We start from the raw sequence: 21,873 nt of genomic DNA, 5'->3' as shown, positions 1-21,873 counted from the left end.
ATTAGTAGGACTGCAGATGCACAGGTTCTGTGATTGCGAAGCTCTATTTGTCCCTTGCTGTTTATGCTATGTGGCAACAAGTATTTCTGTTTGGAAGCTTCAGCAGATGAACATTTTATCTTTATATATTCCTGGTTCTGCTCCTGGCATGCCCTCCTGCCCTCCTCCATTGAACCAGGGTTAAATCTCTGGTGTGATGCTAATGGGTGATTGGGGGACATGCTGGGCCGTGACGTTACAGATTGTGCTGGAGTATAGTTCTGCTGCTATTGATAGACCACAGTGTTGTATGGATGCGCAGTCTTGAGTTGCTAGGTCTGCTAAAAGTCTGTGCCATTTAGCATGGTGATAGTGCCACACAACACGATAGAGTTTATGGAGACAATAGACTTGGTCTCCACAAGGACAGTGTGGTGGTCACTTTTACCGATACTGTCATGGACATATACATCTGCAGTTGGTAGATTAGTAAGGATGAGGTCAGGTATATTTTTTACCCTCTCGTTCATTCCCTCACCACCTTCTGCAGACCCAATGTAATAGCTATGTCCTTAGGAGCCGACCAGCATGATTAGTATTCCTGCTGCCAAACCACTCATAACAGTCGACTTTGAAATCCCCCAGCCAGAATACACTTTGTGCCCTTGACACAGTCAATGCTTTTTCCAAGTGTTGTTTAACATGGAGGAAGACTGATTCAGCTGAGGAACGACGTTACGTGGTAATCAGTAAGAGACTACTTTCTCTATGTTTAATTTGTGTTATTTCTGTAAGGTATAATTCCGTGAGTATGACTATGTCAGACTGTTGCTTGACTAGTCTGTAAGGCAGTTGTTCCGATGTTAGCACCAGACCTCAGGTGTGATTAAGGAAGACCTTGCAGGTTCTACAGTGATGTTTCTAATGTTGACTTTTCCGGTGCCTATTTCCATGCCAGGTGGTCCATCCAGTTTCATTTGTTTGAAACTTTGTAGCGATTGGAAGAACTGAATGACTCATTAGACCATTTCAGAGGGCGATTTGGAGTCAATGACATTGCTTTGGGTCTGGAGTTGCATCTCAGCCAGACCAGGTGAAAATGGAAGATTCCTTCATCGCAGGATATTAGGGAACCAGATGGAGTTTTCTGAGAATCGGCAATGATTTCATTCTCAGCAGTAGATTCCTAATTCCAGGGATATTTTTACATTATTGAATTGAATTTCCACCGTCTGCAGTGGCGGGATTCAACTTGGATCCACAGAACAGGAGCTGATTTTTCTGGATTGATAATCTATTGGTAATACCATGAGACCTACTTGGAACCACATGTTGTACTCAGCTGCCATTCCTTGTGTTACCCTGTTTTTTATTCATTGCTTATGTTATTCTGGAATCTCATCCTTCATTAAATCCTGATGAAATACACCGTCATGAACGTCTTCTCCACTGCTCAGATTTCATTCAGTCTGTTTTGTTTGAACAGACATTTCAAGACAGCTGTACACGAGAGAAGAGCAGGAACAGTTAATGGGTGATTGTGCATTGTATCTGCCGCCGGACCAGTATGTCTGTCCAGGAAGCATTTATTGTGGGTCAGAAAACCTCAATTATTATGGCATGGATAGAGGCCATTCAGCCCATCGTGGAGTCAACAAGCTCTCCAAATGCACAATTGGAGTTAGAGAGAGAGTGTGACGAGAGATTTTGTGAGAGAGAAGTAAACAGAGAGAGAGAGCAAGTGAAAGGAGATAGACTGAGAGAGGATAGAAAGGGGAGCGACTGACTGAGTGTGAGAGGAAGAGGTGTTAGATGAGGGTGATGTTAAATAGATCAGAAGACTGCATTATGGTAGATAATACGGACAGACAGAAGTTAGAAGCTTTATTTAGAAATTCCTCTGGACGGCAAGCCCTTTGTCTGGGCTCCATACACTGTGAGCACTTTGCTGATACTGGCTGTCATCCCAGATTATTTATTTCCAATAATATCACAGAGCTGGGTTACTGACAGCTACACAGAACCCATTAGGCCAATAGATTCGTTGTATCGAGAAAGCAGAGCTTTTAAATAGACTGTGCCAAGAGCAGCAGGAAATGATAACCACCACCCCGCCTCCACGACTCACCCACCACCCCCCCGCCCCCAACACACACACACACACAGCGATACTGTATGAGAGACTCGGCCAAAGAATCTCAGTAAGGGGACTAACGGGCAGAGGTGAAATCACGATCTTAGCTGTGGGTCAAATAATGATTGATAATGTTTGCACACCACTTTCCTAGTTATGTAATTTACATTTCAATTTATATAGCTCAATATCAGGAGTGTATTTTAACAACCTTATCTTTTTGTACTTTGCATATATTGGTGTGTGCAGAAAATCATTTTGTTCCTATATTTTATGTTGCATAAACGCATTTCATTAATATTGTCTCTGCTGATTGCAGATGTATTCTTGAATCTGTTCTTCATATGAGTTATAAAGAGTAACATTCCAATTGTGGTAAATGGGGAACATCACTGTCCCTCCACCCATTCTAATCAGCCATGTCCCCCAGTCCTCTCCATCTTCTGGCTTTCCCCAATATCATAATCACAATGTAATTGAAGTCCATTAAAAGACACTTAATGACAGTTCCTTAACATCGATAACATCAACAGCATGACCCACACTTGCCCTCTCTGATCCTGGAATAACAATCTGCACTGTGTTTGCCATGTGCAAATCTCTGTTTACGTATCCATACCGTTTGTTTGTTGTAACCCACGTTTCTTTTGGCACATTTTGCCATCAGATCATGAATGATAGATGTTTTCTCAATGTTTTACTGATTTTGCAATGACTGATCTGTAGTTACGGGATTTATTTTTGTATTTATGAACAGAGAAGCATGTTTATGTTCCGTTAAACTTCTGGCATTACTTCCATATCCAAGTTTGACTGAATGATTACACACAATCAATCTGCCATCTTCAACATTCCTTCATTCAGTCACACTCGCATTGCACACCCAGAATGCATAAATGTTCAACGTTATTTTGAATTTTCATAAAGTAGCATTGAATTCAAATGGGTTAACTGGAGATATTTGTTCAGCAATTGAAATAATGTCAGTCTCCATGGATCGTATGCGTCCTTAGAGGGTTTCTCTCTTCTATCAATAAGGGAATGCTTTCAGTGTTGTATCCTATAGTATGAGCGGGAGCATGTCCAACAGCAGTAACAGGGATTAGCAGCTTCAGAGAGAAGGGCAGGAGAGTTGGAAATCTGGGGACATTAGACTGGAATGTTCCAATAATGGATAGGAGTTTATCCTATGGTCTTTACCGACTTTCCCAGCCTTGGATATCATTAGCATCACGGATTGAAGATGTACTGCTGGTGATTCAAATTGGTTAATATCCTATCCTTGCTATAGTTGGTGTTCCTGGTAAATTACTCTGTCTGTTTAGTGAAATGGTCTAAATTGATTCGATGTTCATTATATGCAGATTTTGGAAAGGTGCAAGCCAACGTTTTTAGCTCCAATCAATGATTCCATTCCTTAGAAATTATAACTAGCAAACTATTATTGACAAATTACTCACCAATATGCGAGAATAAAACACACTGTTCTCAACCTCTTTGATTCATTTTCTCCTGCAAAGTGTACATCTCCATATCCTCCCCACATACCAATCCTGTCCAGTACCACCATTAAGACGTCCCATTCTCCTCCTCAGCCTCAGTTTAATTCCTGAATATACCATCGTTTGTTCCTTTGTTAATTCCAGATACATCTGTTTCAAGTCCCTTCTAACCACGTGTCCATTGCAACATAATTGCACTTGAGATGTTTAACTTGTTCTCTGCACAAAATCTGAAAGATGGGCAGACAGTGTACGGTGGGGCACGTCATTGGCTCGTATTCTCGAGTCACAGAATAATAACTTGTTGAGATCGGCTTGCCTTATGCCCATTAGAGAAGGCAGTGGGTCATCATTCTCTGGTCAAGTCTCTGTTTAACTGCAAACCCACGGCAATTTGTTTTACTATTTAATGTCCTGTGGAACAGCTGAAACAGCCACTCAGTTCAAGATCGGCATAACATGCTGGCCTGACCAGAGCTGCACACATCCCGTGAGGGCAGAATAAAAGGAAAAGTAGCTCCCTTCCTCTGCCTGCATCCCATATTCCAATGGCTCATTTCCATTCAGGTAGGTAGCCATTCACTGTTTTAGGTTTATTCTTTGTGATTGAGTCTCGTCCAAGAGTGATGTCCATCTCCTTGGGCACCTCTTGTGCTGGCTTTATTGATGCTGACCTACAGATGTGAGGATGTTTTTAAATTCTACATCAGTGGCAGTGCATCGTAAATCAATGGTTTCCTGTGTCACATGAAAGAAATGGAGCCAGCAAAGTGAGGGAAAGGAATTATTGTGACCAAACCTGAGAGTGTTGTTGAGGCAGTATTTGGGGTATTGTGGACAGATTTTCTATCCTTTATATGGAGTGATCTCCATACCACAGAGAGAGTGAAGAGGAGTTCCACCAGATTAATCCCTGGGATGATGGCACCATGAGGAGTGAGTGAAGGTTGATCTGTAGCGCTGTGAGGGAATGAGGTGATTGCATTGAACCCTGAGAGGGATGGACAATCACTCCCTATATTCGAAACAGACGATGAGAAGGTGATAAATTCCATGACTGCTATTTCACTCAGGATGCATCATTCGGGATAGTTTAAATGCCTGAGCGGACGTTACGCCCACCCACCCGAACCCCTACTCCCCATTGCGAGAGACGGTGAGGTCCAAGTTTTGAATAAACTCTCCCTAACTTAACACGGTGCAGTTGGTGTGTGATCCTGCACTGAGTGTCATATTATCCACCACCCCGACAGCAGGCACAGCACCTTCATTCTAAAACAGTTAACTATTCCCACCAGCTACTGACATCAATGAAGAACATGAATCCATCTTCTCGGAGATGCACGGTGCCTCCTTAAGGTTTAGACCAGAAGACTGTAAGACATTGGAGCATAAATTAGGACAGTTAGCCCATCGGGTCTGCTCCGTCATTCAATCATCGCTGATCGGTTTCTCAAACCCATTCTCCGACCTTCTCCCATAACCCTTGATCCCCTGGATAATCAAAATCTATCTATCTCCGTGTCAAATATACTCAATGACCTGAGCCCACAGCCTTCTGTGGCAATAAATTTCAAAGAGTCACCATTCTATGGTTAAATAACTTTCTCCGTATCACTGTTCTAAAAAGTGTTCCCTTTCATTTAAGGCTGTGCCCTCGGATTCTAATCCAATGGAAACACCTTATCAGCATCCACTCTCTCCAGGTCATTCAGTATCCTGTCTATTTCAATTACATTCCCTCTCATCCTTTCAAAATGTATCAAGTATAGACCCAGAGTACTCAACATTCCTCATGCAATAAGCTTTTCATTCCTATGACCATTCTCGTGAAAATTTTCTGAACATGCTCCAGGATCAGTACATCCTTCCTGAGGTATGGAGTTCAAAAATGACCACAATACTCAAAATGTCATCTGACCAGAGCCGTATACAGTTAGTTCTTATATTCAATTCTTCTCATAGTAAATGCTCCCAATCATAATTACAATTGCCTTCCTATCTACTGCCTCAACCTGCAAGCTGACCTTGAGAGAACCCTGCACTAGAACTCCCAAGTCCCTTTACACTTCAGATTTCTGAATTTTCTCGCCATTTAGAAAATAGACTTTGCCTCTCTTCTTCGTGCCAAAGTGCATGACTTCACACTTTCCAACGTTGAAATGCATCTGATGATCTCTTTACCTGTCCAAATTCTTGTTCGGCCTCTCCGCATCCTCAATACGACCTGACCATCTCCCTATCTTCGTATCGTCTGCAAACCTAACCAGAGTGCTCTCAATTCCCTCATCTAGATTCGTTAATGTAACAAGTAAAAAATTATGATTCCAACACTGAGCATTCTGGATCACCAGTTGTCACCGGCTGCCATCCTGAGAACTACTCTGTTATCCCCACTCTCTTCTTTCTGCCAGACAGTCAAGCTTCTATCCATGCTACTACCTTGCCTCTAACACCATGGACCCTTATCATACTCAGTAATCTCCTGTGTGACACCTTGTCAAAGGCCTTCTTGAACTCCAGAGAGATAACATCCATTGGCTTGCTTGGTCGAGCTGCTCATTTCCTCTTCAAAGAATTCCAATAGATTTGTCAGGCATTAACTTGCCTTGATGAAATCATGCCGACTTTGCCATATTTTACCAAACACTGTCACGTATTCAGAAATCTCATCCATCACAATGGATTCCAGGATCTTATCCATGACAGAGGATAAACTATTCATAGTGGGGTTTTTTGTCTTTTTCCTTACTCCCTTGTTAAAAAGGTTTAGAAGGTTTCCAGTGCTCTGGGATCGTTCCTTACTCTAGTGATTCCTGAAAGATAACCACGATTGCCTCCATTCCTCTGCAGCTATCTCCCTTGTAATACTGGGATGTTATCCATCTGGTCAAGGTTATTTAAAATCTTCGGGCCATTACATTATTTTTCTAGCATGTTCTCCATGGCGGGTTCCATCATACTCAGCTCTGGCCCCTCAATCTCTTGAATGTTTAAGGTATTACTCGTGCCTTCCACCATGAAAGCTAATACAAAGTAATTATTCAGTTCCTTGGCCATTTTCTCGTTCCCCACTGCTATCTCTCCAGTATCATTTCCCAGCAGTCCAATGTTCACTTTTGCCACTCTTTTGTACTATATATATTGTAAGAAAATGTTACAGTCTTCCTTTATCTTACTAGTGAGCTTACCCCATATTTAATAATCTCCCTCCTTATTTTATTTTATTTGCCCTCTGTTTTGTCTTTGGAAGCTTCCCAATCCTCAGGTTTCCCACATTATATCCTTTCTCTTTTGCTTTTATGCTATATCTGACTTCCCTAGTCAGCTATGGTTGCATCATCCTCCCTATATAAGCCTCTCTTTCCTCATGATAAATCTCTGCTGTATCCTGAATTTCTCCAAAAATCTCCTGCCATTGCTGTTGTACTGTCTTTCCTGCTGGGCCCGTCTCCCAGTCAATTCTACCCAGCTCCTCACTCATGTCCCTGTAATTGCCTTTATTCAGCTGCAATACCGTTACTTCTGATTCTAACTTCTCCATCTGAAATTGCAGAGTAAATTCAATCATATTATGATCACTGTCACCTCAAGCTCCCATCATCTAGTCTGCCTGCACAAGCTGCTCCAAAAAGCCATCTCGTAGACATTCCAGAAATTCCTTTTCCTGCCAACCACTATCAATCTGAATTCCCAGACCATCAGTATAATAAAATCCCACATGATCACTGTAACTTTGCCTTTCCTACAGATCTTTCTAGCTCCTGGTGTAACTTACACCCAAGCTCTCTCTATATAACTCCAACTGCATTTTTTTCACCTTTTTGATTCCTCAATTCTACCGACACAGATTCTACACCATCTGACCTTATTTGATTTATGATTATTGATTATTGATTCAATTCCATTCTTAATACTGAGACAACTCTATCTCTGTGCCCACTTGCCTATCTTTTCGACAGGATGAATATCCTTGAATATTCAGCTCCCAATCCTGATCCTCTTGCAGCGATGTCACTGTTCTGCCCACTATGTCGTACCTGCCAATTTATGGATGAGTCACAAGCTCATTTACCTTATTCCTTACACTGCATGTATTCCGATATAATAGTTCAGTCCTGTATTACCCGTCGCTCTTCTCATTGTCATTTGTTTGTCCAGCCGTTGGTACCTACACAGACCCTGACCAGTGGATCATTTCCCTCCCGCTCCAAGTTCTGCAACCCAGATGATATATCCCAAACCCGAGCACCATGTAGGCAACACAACCTTCATAACTCTTAATCCCGATCACAGAGAACAGTATCTATGCTTTAAACTATACTATCCCCAATTATCCATCATTGGGCAGCATGTGACACAGGAATGCTGCCTCACAGTCGAGGTACTTGGGTTCATTTCCAATCTCCAGACCTTGTTTTTGTGGACTTTGTACATTCTTCCTGTATCTGCATTGGGAGCATTAACTCTTTTCTCTCTCCAAAGTACGTCTCTGTGTTTGCTTCAGATTTCTACCATCCACAGTATTTTTGTTTTTGTTCGATAGAGAAATGCAGCAAATGTGATAGGTTTTTGTAAAAGCAGCCGTGGTTCGTGGGTTCTCCTGGGTGTTTAGGAATCTTGCCCGGCCACTTGTCTGAGTGCAGTGTCCCTGGATATCCATTCCATCTCTCTCAGTTCCCTCAGTCCATCGTCACTACATGCAGACTTTCCTTGTGCCATCCATGGGACACCCCACACCCCATTTCCTGGCACCAGATACTCCCTTCATAGGACTGTGCACACAATGACACTGGAAACTTTCTGACCCGCTGGGGATGCTGGGTTATGACCCTGCTTTTGAAAGGAACAGAATAACGAGAATCCAGTTGAATAGCAAAGCTGAGTATACTGGCTGAATTACATTCATCTGCTCTGACATTTTCTAATCTTCTGTTTATCCTCGGCCATCTGCAAATAGATGATCAATATGTATGCCTTGTCAAGCAGGTTTGGTGGCGGGGATAGATATCAGATCCGGTAGTCATTGGACTGATTCAGTGGTCTCACTTTCCTGACGTCACACTTAAGTTTTTATTATCAAGTCTATCCAGTTTAAAGAAAAGACCTTGCTGGAGTTGTGCTGAAAGGATACTTGAACTTTGGAGACATTAGAATATGTCATGTGCGAGTGAGGTTACTAATCATAAGGTCGCACAGTTAAATACACGATCAATGTGCTGGTCGGGGAGGCAGCACTTTCGATATGTGGATCATTGGGATTTCCGAGTCGGTAGGATATACACAAAAACGACGGTATGAACCTGAACTGGCAGCAGTTTACGATATGTGGATTATTGGGATTCACGGGTCAGTAGGATACACAAAAGAAGGACGGGATGCACATGAACTGATAACAATCTCCGATATGTGGATCATTGAGATTCCCGGGTTGGTAGGATATAAACAAGGTGGACAGGATGGTCTTGGACTGGCAGCAATCTCCTGGCAGGCAGGTTTGATATAATCCTTTATGAGGGTTTAGAATAGTGTGTGGTGGTGGTGGGGGAGGGGTGTGTGGAACCACAAAAGTAGGTCCACAGGTACAGTGACTGAGGAGGAGTTGGAGACTAATCCCAGTACAGCTTCGACCAACAAAACAAAACAGAGGGTACTGAATACAGTGGCCTGGCAGTCTGAAGTGTGCTGATTTTAATATGAGGAATTTGTTTGAACAGATATTTCGATATCGCTGCATGTCAGAAAATAGGAAGAGATAATGGTTAATTAACAGTGTCCTTCACTGGACCAGCTTGTCTCTCCAGGCTCCAAAACTTGTTACTGTGTTGGTCAGAGAACTTTACAATTAATACAACACAGAAGGAGGCCATTCAGCCCACTATGTGTACATGAGTTCTCCAATTTGTCAACTTGAAAGTAGAGGGAATTATCGGAGCTAGATTGAGAGGGAGAGAAATAAACAGAGAGAAAGACAGTGCAGTGAGATAAACAGAGTGAAAAAAATGAGCGACAGGGTGAGTGAGTGAGAGCAAGGGTTGTCAGACGAATGTGAAGTTAGATCAGGAGACAGCATGAGGAGAAATACACAGAAACTTTTCTGAGAAACTCTCACAGACTGTAAGCCATTTGTCTGGTGCCATACCCTGTGAACACCATGCTGATACTGGCTGTCATCCCAGATCATTTATCGCCAATATCATCCCAGAGCTGAGTTGCTGACAGCTAAACACAATCCAATAGACCAATAGATTGGTTCCAGGGAGAAGGTGGATTAATTTAAATATTCTAGGCCAACAGGAACTTGTAGCCCCTCAAGACACTGCGTGACAGGCAGGGGAACTGGGAATATCAGATGGTAGTGGTTCGCAAGAAAATGAATTTTAGGAATGTTTATGAGATGGCTTTTTGGAGCAACTTCTAGTGGAGTCCACTCGGGAAAAGATGAAATTGGTTACGGTGAAGTTAAACTTCAGAAGCAAGGATCGGAACATGGACGAATTTATTCTGCAATTTGAGAGAGAGAAGATAGAATCAGAGATAACAGTATTTCAGCTGAATAAAGGCAACTGCAGAGGCATAAGGGAGAGGCTGGGTAGAATTGACTGGGAAAGAGGTCAAGCATAAAAGACAAGGGAACAGCAATGGCAGCAGATTCCAAGATTAATCCAGGAGACACAGCCGTGATCCTTACCGAGGAATAGAGGCATGGTACAGGGAGGATGAGACAGCCAGCACTGACGAGGGAAGTCCGGGATTGCATACAAGCAAAAGAGTAAGCGTATAATGTGATGAAGGACAGTGGGAAACGAGAGAATTGGAAAACTTACAAAGACTAACAGAGGGCAAAAAAAAGGACAGAGAAGATTAGATATGGAGATAAGCTACCCAGTAATAGAAAGGAGACTGTAAGAAGTTCTTTAGATAGATAAAGTGCAAAAAAAGAGGCAAAAGTGAATATGGACCACTGGAAAATGATGCTGGAGAAACAGTAGTGGGAAACAAAGAAATGAATGAGGCATCAATGTTCATGCTGGAAGACACGAGTAATTTCCCAATAAAATGAAGAAAGTGATAGGGCAGAGCTGAGTATGGTGGTCATCACCAAGAAGAACATTTTAGAAAACTGAATGGCCTGAATTTGGATAAAATAACCTGAACCATATGGACTACACCCCAGCATTGTAAGGGAGATAGTTGAAGATGTCGTGAAAGTGAAAGTGGTAATCTTTCAGGAATGACTAAAATCAGGAAAGGCTGGAAAATTGCTAACGTGATACTTCATTTAATAAGGGAGTTAGGCAAAAGATGGAAAATTACAGACTGATTAGCCTAACCTTGGTTGTGGGTAACATCCTGGAATCCATCGTGAAGGATGGGATTTCTGAATACTTGGAAGTATTTAGTAAAATAGTGCAAAGTCAGCATTGTTTCATCAATGGGAGGTCATGCCTGAAAAACCTGCTGGAATAATTTGAGGGAGTAACGAGCAGATTTGACCAAGGAGAACAAGTAGATGTTATCCACCTGCTTCTCTAAATTCCTTTGATAAGATGCCACGCAGGAAGCTATTGAGAAAGATTAGGGCCCCTGGTGTGACAGGCAAGGTGCTAGTTTGGATAGATGTTGGCTGTCTGACAGAAAGCAGAGTGGGGATAAAAATGTCCTTCTCAGGATGGCATCCAGTTACAAGTGGTATTCCTTAAGACTCAGTGTTGGGACCACAACAATTCACTTTGTGCAATAATGGTCTACGTGAAGGAACAGAGGGCATTCTGGCTAAGTTTTCAAACAGTGCAGAGATGGAATAGAGGGATAGGGAGCATCGAAGATTTGGTTCGGCTGCAAGAGGGTGCAGTAGCTCCCCTCTGATGCTCGCCTTCCAGACCACCAACCTCAGGATACAACACATCATCCTCCGCCACCGACAGTCAGACCACACCACCAGAGATATATTTCCCTCCCCACCCCTATCAGCATTCTGCAGAGACCATTCCCTTCACGACTCCCTCGTTAGATTCACACATCACCCCTCCCACAACCCAAGAAGCCACCTTCCACTTCCGGAACCTTCCCTTGCCATTGCAAGAGGTATGAAAGCTGTGCCAACAACTTCCTCCTCAACTCCATCCAAGGCCCCAAAGGATCCTTCCACATCAGGCAGGGAATATCCTGTGAATCCAAACACCTCATCTACTCTGTCCATTGCTCCTGGTCTCCGCGACACTGGGGAAACATGACGTCAACTTGCAGAATGGTTCAGGGTGCACACACCCAACAACCCCACTTCCCTGTGGCTGAATACGTCGCCTCCCCCTACTACTTCTCCAAGGACATGCAAGTTCTTGGCCTTCTTCACTGCCACATTCCAACCACCAGACCTCTGGAGGAAGAGCACATCGTCTTCCACCTTGGGACCCTTCAACCACACAGTATCCAGCGCAATGTCACCAGTTTCCTCATCTCCCTCCCTCCACCTTATCCCAGATCTAACCCTCCAATTGAGCACTGCCTGTTGAATTGTCTTACCTGTCTATCTTCCTTCCCGTCTATCCACTCCACCTTCCACTCCCACCACTCACCTTCATTTAGCCATCGCCTTCCAAGCTATCTTCCTCACAGCCCCTTCAATTCATCTCTCAACCCCCTTCCGCCCACTCACTTCATTCGTGATAAAGGCTTTATGACTGAAACATCGAATATCCTGCTCCTCAGAGTCCGCCTGACTGGCTGCGCTTTTCTAGCACTACACTTTTTGACTCTGATCTCCAGCATCTGCGGTCCTCACTTTCTCCTGCTGAAGGAGTTGCACAAGTTAGGGGAGTGAGCAAAGAAGTGGCAGATGGAGTATAACGTGGGCAAATGTGAGATCATGCAGTTTGCCAAGAAAAATAAAGGCATGGACTATTTTCTAAATAGCGAGCAAGTTCAGAAGACTTGGGGGGAGGGGGGTCCAATCCAAGGATCTTGAAAAGTAAATCTGCAGGTTGTCAGCAGTTGGAAAGGCAAATAAAATGATTCCAGTTATTTCAAGAGGGATTGATTTTAATGCAGGGATGTACGCCTGAGGCTCTATAAGATTTTGGCCATGCTACATTTGGATTATTGTGCACAGTTTTGGGTCCCATATCTCAGGAAGGATGTACTGGATCTGGAGCATTCCCCGATGAGATTCACGAAAGTGGTCCCCAGAATGAAAAGCTTAACAATTGAAGAACATCTGAGGGTTCTTGGTCTATATTTGATCTAGTTCAGAAGGATGTTAGGAGGTCTAATTGAAACTTACAAAATATTGAATACCAGGTCAGGGTGGATTTTGGGAAGATATTTCCAATGGAGGGGAGACTATGACCCGAGGGGAAAGAGTAAAGAGAAGACCTTTTCAAGCACAGATAAAGACGAACCTCTTCAGCCAGAGAGTGGTGAATCTAGGGAATGCACTGCTACAGAAGGCTGTCGAGGCCAGGTAATTGAGTATATTTAAGAGTAAGACAGATAGGTTCTTGATTGTAAAGGGAATGAAGGGTCACAGATAGAAAGCACAAGAATGGGTTTAAGAAGCTTAACAATCATCATTGAATGGTGGAGCAGGCTCAATGGCCTGAAAGGCCAAATTTCTGCTCCAATGTCTTCTGGTCATATGGTTAATATTGGCTCTCCTCATTCCTCATCGGAGATGTACACTGGAGTTTAATTTTCTTATGATTTATAAAGGGCAACATCCCAATACTGAAAACTGGGAAATATCATGTTCCCTCCCTCCAGTCTCTGCACCCATGTCCCCAATATCATAATCACACTGAAATTGAAAAGCAGTGCATTGTACTTAATCACAGTTGATTGACATCGACAACATTAACAGTAGGACACTCACCTGTCCTCTCCGATCCTCGGAAAACCATCTGAATTGTGTGTCACATCATATTCTCTGTTAACATATCCATGACATTTGTCTATTATAACTCATGTTGTAGTGGGCACATTTGCCTGTAAGATTATGGACTAGAAAAGGTCTCTCCATATTTTACTGACGTTATAATCACTGATCGGTAGTTACAGACTGTATGTTTCCATTCATAAACGGAGATACTTGGTTATGTTCTGACAATCCTTTGACATTACTCCCATATCCGATGCAGATTGAATGATTACACGGTATCCATCTATCAACTCCAATATTCCTTCCCTCAGCCACCCCGACATATCCCAAGTTAAACGAGTAAATTTTAAACGTTCTTTTGAATTTTAATAAAATCAATATTGAACACAAAGGGGTTTACTTGAGCTATTTGTTCAGTGACTGTGATTAATGTCCATCTCCGTGGATCCTAATTATCACAGTAGAGAGATTCAATCGTTGAAGGATAAATGGGCTCTATTCAATGTGTTATCCCATAGTTTGAGTAGGAACATCACTGACAGCACTAACAGGGACCAGCAGCTCAAGAGAGAGGGGGAGGAGAGATCAGAATCATGAGAACTTTAGACAGGAACGTTGCAATAATTGTTCATAATCTGAGGGCCATGGATTGGAATGTTCTAACAATGGATCAAATCTGAGAACTTTAGACTGGAATGTTCCAACAATGGACAGGAGTTTATCCTTGGGTTTTTACCGACTTTCTCAGGCTTTGATATCATTAGCATATCGTATCCACGATATCTTTGGATTATTCAAGGTGGTTACTATCCCATCCTCGCGATAGTTGGTGTTCCTGTTACGTCATTATATTTGTCAACTAAACCGGGTTGAACTGAATTTCTGCTCATGATATGTAAATTGTGGAAAGTGCAAGTCAATATCTTCGGTTCCAAACAAAAATTCATGTCCTTATATGTTATAAGTATCAAACTACCATTTATAAGTTACTCACTGATATGCGAGAAGGAACCAGACTCTTCTCAAACTCCATAATCCATTTTGTCCTTCACAGATTTATATCTCCATGTCCTCCCCACGCACCAATCCTGTCCAATACCACCATCATGATATCCCAGTCTCGTCCTCAGTCTCAGTGCAATATCTGAATAAACCATTTGTGCCTTTGTTCAATCCGGATGCAACAGTTTCAAGTTCCTTGTAACCACATGTCTGTCACTAAATAATTGCTCTTGAGAATGTTTAACTTGTTCATGCACATCAGGGAAGACAGCTTATGGTGGTCAAGCCATTTACTCATAATCTAGAGCCACAGAATAATGGTCTGTTGATATATCATGAAGGAAATCGGGGAGTTTAAAAGCAACCTTTATCATTTGTTATAAAAGCCAATCTGCTTGCCTCAAGTCGTTTAGGGAAGTCAATATGTCATGCTTCCATCGTCAGGTTTCTGTGTGACTTCTGTGATGAACACGTGGGTGTACTGTACCTTTGAGAGAATTAAAAACCAACAATAACTACCTGACAGCACCAAGAGTTCTGAAAAATAGATATAATGTAACATTTGGTTGAACAACCCAATTAGCTAATTGTCTCGAAACAAATTCAGCAAAACATTTTAAATTTTTACCCCAAAATACCCACCTCCAACCAATTTTCAATTTATTATATTGACAATCTTAACAGCCAATGATACAATACAATAGTTTGGCGGTACAAGACCATGGCAAATTGAACAGTTGAGAGGAGAACTGCCAACCCACCAGCATGCAAAGACTGTCTGAAAAATAGCTCGCCTATAGGTACCTTTATGGATTAGTAACTGGTGAAGCAGAGTACCCAAGAAGAAAAGAAGACAGGAATATGGAGAAGAACCGAAAGCTTCCTGGTTTTGAGATAAGAAGTTATGTTTTGTAATTCTTAATTAGGAGTTTTATCGGAATAGTATTGTGGAGGGGGAAGGTCAAAGATAGATTAGAGTAAGAATTTGTAAATAGTCGTTTGTTTATCATTCTCTGTATTACTTTAAGAAATAAAGTTGTTAATTTTTTACTTTAAATAGATCTGGACTCTAGAATTATCACAGATTATTGCATGGGATAAATCTTTTCGCTGTTGCTGGTTTTAATTTAGCAGAAAGATTTATCCTTTGTTGTAACCCTACAAACCCACAGCGATGTGTTTTACTCTTTACGGTACTGTGGAACAGCTGAATCAGCCACTCAGTTCAAGATCTGGATAACATGCTGCCCTGACCAGGGCTTCACACATCCCTTGAGAGAAGAACTAAGGTGAAGATAGCTCCCTTTCTCTGCCTGTTTTCTGTATTGCTACATGTGATTTCTATTCAGGTCAGCGATCATCCCCTATTTTAGGTGTATTCAATCTCATTGAAATTCTCCCCAAGAGTGATGCACATCTCCATAGATATCTCTGGTGCTGGCTTTATTGATGCTACGTACAGATGCAAGGGACTGATAAGTTCCATGTCAGTCACAGTGTATAGAGAAGGAATGGCTCTTTGTGGCACAGGAAAGAAATGGCGATGTATAAGTGAGAGAAATATGTTTTTTGACAATCCCTGAGAGTGTTGTTGAGGCAGTATTTGGGGAATTGTGGATAGACTTTCTCTCAAGTTTCACCAGACTAATCCCTGGGATGATGGCACCATGAGCAGTGAGTGAAACTCAGTGAGAGAATAAGAGGTGATTGCATTGAAACTTAACGGGGATGGACAATCACTCATAATGTTCTAAACAAACACTGATATGGTGATAAGAACATGGCTTTTTTTTCCCACTCAGATTATATGATTCTCGATAGTTTAAGAGCCGCAGAGAACGTTCCACCCAACCACCCCCACTCCCTATTTCAACTGAGACAGAGAGAGAAAGAGAGGAGAAAGGGACGAGAGAGAGTGAGGGAAGTTCAGGCTTTTGAATAAACTCTCCCAACATTAATACAGTTCAATTGGTACGTGATCCTACCATGAATGTTATGTTATCCCGACAGCAGCAGCAATACCTTCATTATAAATGTGTTAACTCTTTCCAGCAGTGTAGAGAGAGTGAAAGTCTTCTTTCGCCACAGGAAAGAAACGAAGATGTCTAAGAGGAAAAAGAGTTGTTATGATCATCTCTGAGAGTGTTGTTGAGGCAGTATTTGGGATATTGTGGACAGACATTCTCTCCTATATAAGGAATTATCGCCTTGCCACAGAGAGAGTGCAATGGACTTTCACCAGACTAATCCCTGGGATTATGATTCCATGAGGACACAGTGAAGATTAATCTCTGGCGTTGTGAGAGAATGAGAGGCGATTGCATTGAAACTTGAGGAAGAGGAACAGTCACATACGATGTTCTAAATAGACATTGGTACGGTGAAAAATTCCATGGCTTCTGTTTTACTCGGGTTGCATGAGTGTCGATAGTTTAAGAGTCTCTGACAATATTCCCCTCACTCCACACCCGATCCCCATGAAGCATGAGAGAGACAGAGGGCCAGTATTTGAATAAACTCTCCCAACGTTAATACAGTTCATTTAGTGCGTAGTCCTGCACTGAATGTCTCGTTATCCACAATCCCTACAGCAACCACAATACCTTCATGCTAAAACAGTTAACTATTCCCACCAGATTCTGACCTCCATGGAGAACATAGGTGTGTCTTCTCGGAGATGGAAAATGCCTCCTTGAGACTTGGCACAAATCATTTGGGTTCCCTCCTCATTACCAGCAAACTATGTTAAAGCAGCACACGTTCTACAAACAATGGAACCATGTTTAACATCATGGAGTCCTCTAGCAGTGCAGTCTCGATTTCATTGGTTTGTCATGATGGAACATCTGTGACCCCCACTTGTTCCTGTATAACTATCTCGTGGGGATGAACAGCCTCCTCCTGGTCTCATGGAACAGGTTTAATGGTCTAATTGGGCTCTGCCTGCTCCTGTTTAACAGCTCGATGCACTGAACAGACCACTCTCCTTCCTGTGTGACAGGCAGGAGTATTGAATCTGCTGTCACTCTTCCTGTTCCTGAATGCTAGCTCATACCCGTGTGCAACCAGCTTGAGATACTGAATGAGCTCCTCTTTTAACTGTGAAAATGTACAATGTCTGGCCGTGCTGTTACATAAATGTTACCGACACTTTAACAACACAAACCGGAATGCTGTCCGGGTCTTGCTGCACATGGACACAGAATGGTTGAGGAGCTGATGGGGGACAAAATGTTCTGAACATTCTGTCATCTTCAGTCATCATACCGACTTCAGAGCTTTTGATGAGAAAATACATGGTTGGAGCAGCTGAAGATATTTGTGCTGAGGAGGCTAACCTGAGGATGTCCTGCAGAGATGTCCCGAGACTGAGAGGATTGTTGGTGACTGACCGCAAACATCTTTATTTGTGTTTCGAAAGACCCCGTCCAGTGGGAAGGTTACACCTGATCCACATTCAGCTCAAATAAGTAGGTGGTCCCGATGCCATCCTCAGTCAATCACTGCCTTGGTATCAAAGCCATTCGCTCTTTCCTGAGCCCTTGTGTTCGCCTCTTGTTCATATCAATAGGTGACGGTGTATGTGTAGGGAGTACTTTCCTCTCACAGATAGTTATCAATGTCAGGAATTATCTGGGTTAGAGAGCTAGGGCAGCTTTATCGCTGAAAGCATTTAAAGAGAAGTTAGATGGATTTTTGACCTGTCAGATAGCTAACGGGTGAAGAATTGGGCATTAAAGAGGAGTTACTGTCAACAGTAGATCAGCCATGATGTTATGCAATGGCTTGATCATCCGAATTACGAGACCGGGTTCGTTTTCTCCTCATATTCAGTAATTGCAATGTTAATGGCTGTAATTTTCACGAATGTTCTTTTATTGAATGTTGCAATCAGAGAGAGTAATGTATTTTGTGAGTCATCTCGTGTTGAGGTATGGGGACTGTATTCACGGTGAATCTGAGTCGATAATATCAACAACAAATGAACCACATGTTGCATAGAGGAAACACTCTGTAAAGAGACCAGAGGCGTCTGTTGAAACAAATAGAACTTTCAAACCGACACCAAACCAAGTCTTGAGGGACTGAATGAGATTCTGTGTTACTGTTGACCAGGTATTTGAAGCAAGTAGCCTCCATGTGCTCCTTGCAGGAGGTGTGAGGGGGTTGAATAGAACATAGCAACACAGGACTGAGCAGCAGGAGTGAGCCATTAGATACTTTGTCACCGCTCCAGGTGCTTTGGGTCACAGCAGCACGTTTCTGTCTGTATGCCATTTTACTACAAATTATACAATAAGAACTTTGAATAAATGCAAACATATAGGCACCACGGTCCTCTGGGGAAGGGGATTTCCACTTGAACAGCCCTTTGAGAATTTCTCATTTGTGTTCCAACAAATGTTGGAGTGTCACTGTGTCCTTTTCCAGTCCCACTCCTCCACTGGTTGCACCCATCTTAAATGCAGCCAGTTTAGTGAGGTGGCCAATGATTTAGGTCTCAGGCTAGGCCTGAAAAATGTGAGACACAGAAAGTGGAACTCATAACAAATGGTAAAATGATAGAGTGCCCCAAATTGTTATTCTGCCTTTGAAGTTATTCTGCTCACACAAGCTACTGGTAGTGGGATTTCTTTCTGGAACAGTGGGATTTGGCTGAATTCCCTTCGTTTCAGGCAGAGGAGAGATTCCAATGAATCCTCACCAGGAATCCTTCACAAGTGGTAAAGATAACTCAGGGAGTTTCTGGTCTCACACTTTGCTATCGGGCGGAACAAAGTAAGTGAGAGGGATCAATCGGCTTCTGCTTCTCAGACAGGGAACATTTTTCTCCCTCTCTGTGTTGGAACATACAATTTTGTTAACTGAACACCAAACTGGACCATGTGCGAACTCCTGGAACATTCTCTGGAAAACCTGATAATGGATTATATGCAGGTGCGTCGTTGGTCTTGTTGTACGCAATTCCTTCCAATCGCAAAAAAAAGTCCACACTTTATAATTTGAAGACATGCTTACATTTGTCTGTGTAATTTGTAAATATTGGTAGGTGTCTTCATAGTATGTGTTTTAATATCAATGCATCTTTATCTTAAAGTTTATTCTCTCGCTTTAGTCTCCCTGACAGGAGATAATATGCATCCAGCTAATACACTTTCCAAAAGTCATGGCTGGTTCAGTACTATTCCTCAGCTAAGATCAAAACTGCTAATCTCCCATAACAAAAGGCCGGCATTCCAGGAACGAGTAAAGAGAAACCTTCTTTGAAAATAATTATATCCTTTTATTTTAGTTTAGGCGATCAATCCTGCACACAGTACATCATTTGTGGTCTCAGCAATGCCCTGCACAGATGCAGTAAAACATTCCTCCCATTAAATCTGATACCTTTTGCCAAAAACAGCATCATTCCACTTACCTTCAAATCATTTGCTGCATCTGACTTCATATGATTCATGTCGCAAGAACATGGAAACCTCCTGTATCACAGAGCTCGGCAATCTCTCTCCATTTAAATTGTTTACCATTGTTTCATCTTTCATGCCAAAATAGACAACTTAGGTTAAGTTATTTCTGCTGAAGGTTTGCTCACTAACCTTCCCTGTCTATATCACATTGCAGACTCACTATCTCCATTTGAATGATCATCTTGGTGTATGAGCTAATTGAGCTCCAACCCATTCCCTCCCCTTCCTCCAGATCTTTTATGATGTCTGCGGCACTCCATCAGTTACAGCTTTGCAGCCTGAAAATAAACATTTATCTCTACTTTCTATTTCCTGTAACCGACAGCTTCCCTGTTCCTGTGTAGCAGCTCAGGTGGGTTGAATGGTCTCCTCCTGGACTGTGTAGTGTAATGAACGAGCTGAATTACTTCATTCTATACTCCTGTGTAATTCCTTAGAGGGGCGGAATGGTCTCCTCCTCTGTTATTGTAATGATCCTGTCTGACAGAATGGAGTGGTCCCCAACCCTGTAACAACATCGAGGGGTGGAATGAGGGAAAAACACATGGGGTAGGGACAGCAGTATATCTCTGTTACAGCCTCGAGGGTGGATTAAGGGAACAACACATGGGGTAGTGGCAGCAGTATATCTCTGTTACAGCCTCGAGGGTGGATTGAGGGAGCAACACATGGGATAGGGGAAGAAGTTGCCCATTCGGCTGCACCATTCGGAATGTTCATGACTGATCCGATTGTGTCTGACCATCCATTTCCTGTCTGTTCCCAATAAACACTGACCCTTCTGTCTAGTAAAGATCAGTCGAGCTCAGCCTTGAATACCTTCAATAACCGAGTCTTCACTGCTCTCTGAGGATGAGGACACCACGGGTAGCACAACACTAAATGGAAAAGGACATCCTTATTTCATTGGGGGAATAATATTTTAAAACTATGTTAACTGAACATCAAATCACCACCTCTTTTCAGACATAAGGACAGAATAATTAAGTATACTTAGGAACATAATCCATTCCCAACTCCAGACCTATCCCACATTCCCGCTGATCATTACCAAACAAATATGTATCGCACCCAGCCTCTGTTGCTGTCTCAGGAAGAGAATGCCTGAGAGCAAAATACCGCAGGAGCATTATGGAAATGAGCAGATTGAGGCCATTCAGCTTATCGAGTCGGAAATTCCATTCAATAATTTCTTATATGTACCTCGACCTCATTCTTCTGCCTTCTCCCTAGAATCCTTGACCCCCTTACAAATAAAAAACATATCGATTTTTGTCTTAACGACACTAGCATCTGTGTATCTGTATGTGAGTAAGTGTTTGTGCGTGTGTCTGTGCCTCTGTTTGTGTGTGTGTGTATGTGTATGTGCCGGTGTGTGTGCGTGTTTGTGTCCATGTGCTTGTTATCTGTGTGTTTGCATGTCTACATCTGTCTGTCTGTGTTTCAGCCTGTGTTTCTATCTGTATTTATGTCGATTTGTCTGTGACTGTATATGTATTTCTGTGTTTATACGTGTATGTATACCTATCTCCTTGTAAGTATTGTGTGTGTTCGTCTGTATATTTCGGTGTCTGAGTCTCTGTGCAGTGCGGTATCTGTGTTTTGCTTTTTGGAAGTGAAAGGACTATTGTTGGAACGGCCACTGGGTTTAAAGTGAGAATTGCCTTTCACTGGACATTGCTCAGCAACTGGTCAGTAGGACGTTAATGTTTCAGATTCTCCACACGAGGCATCCTGGTCCTCTCCAGCTCTTTAAGAGTCCTCCCCACATGACGGGGGGAAGGGAGTGAAGGAACGGATATCGGGCACTCCACTACCCGGCTTGGCCATTTCTGTCCTATTCAGGCTGTTTCTCCTGGAATGGGAGAAATGGATGGAGGGAGAGTGGGAGTGGGTGACCCGGCTGTATGT

The sequence above is a fragment of the Chiloscyllium punctatum genome, chromosome 6 (genome assembly GCF_047496795.1).
Source record: "Chiloscyllium punctatum isolate Juve2018m chromosome 6, sChiPun1.3, whole genome shotgun sequence".
Classification (NCBI taxonomy): domain Eukaryota; kingdom Metazoa; phylum Chordata; class Chondrichthyes; order Orectolobiformes; family Hemiscylliidae; genus Chiloscyllium; species Chiloscyllium punctatum.
This window is presented reverse-complemented; position numbering follows the sequence as displayed.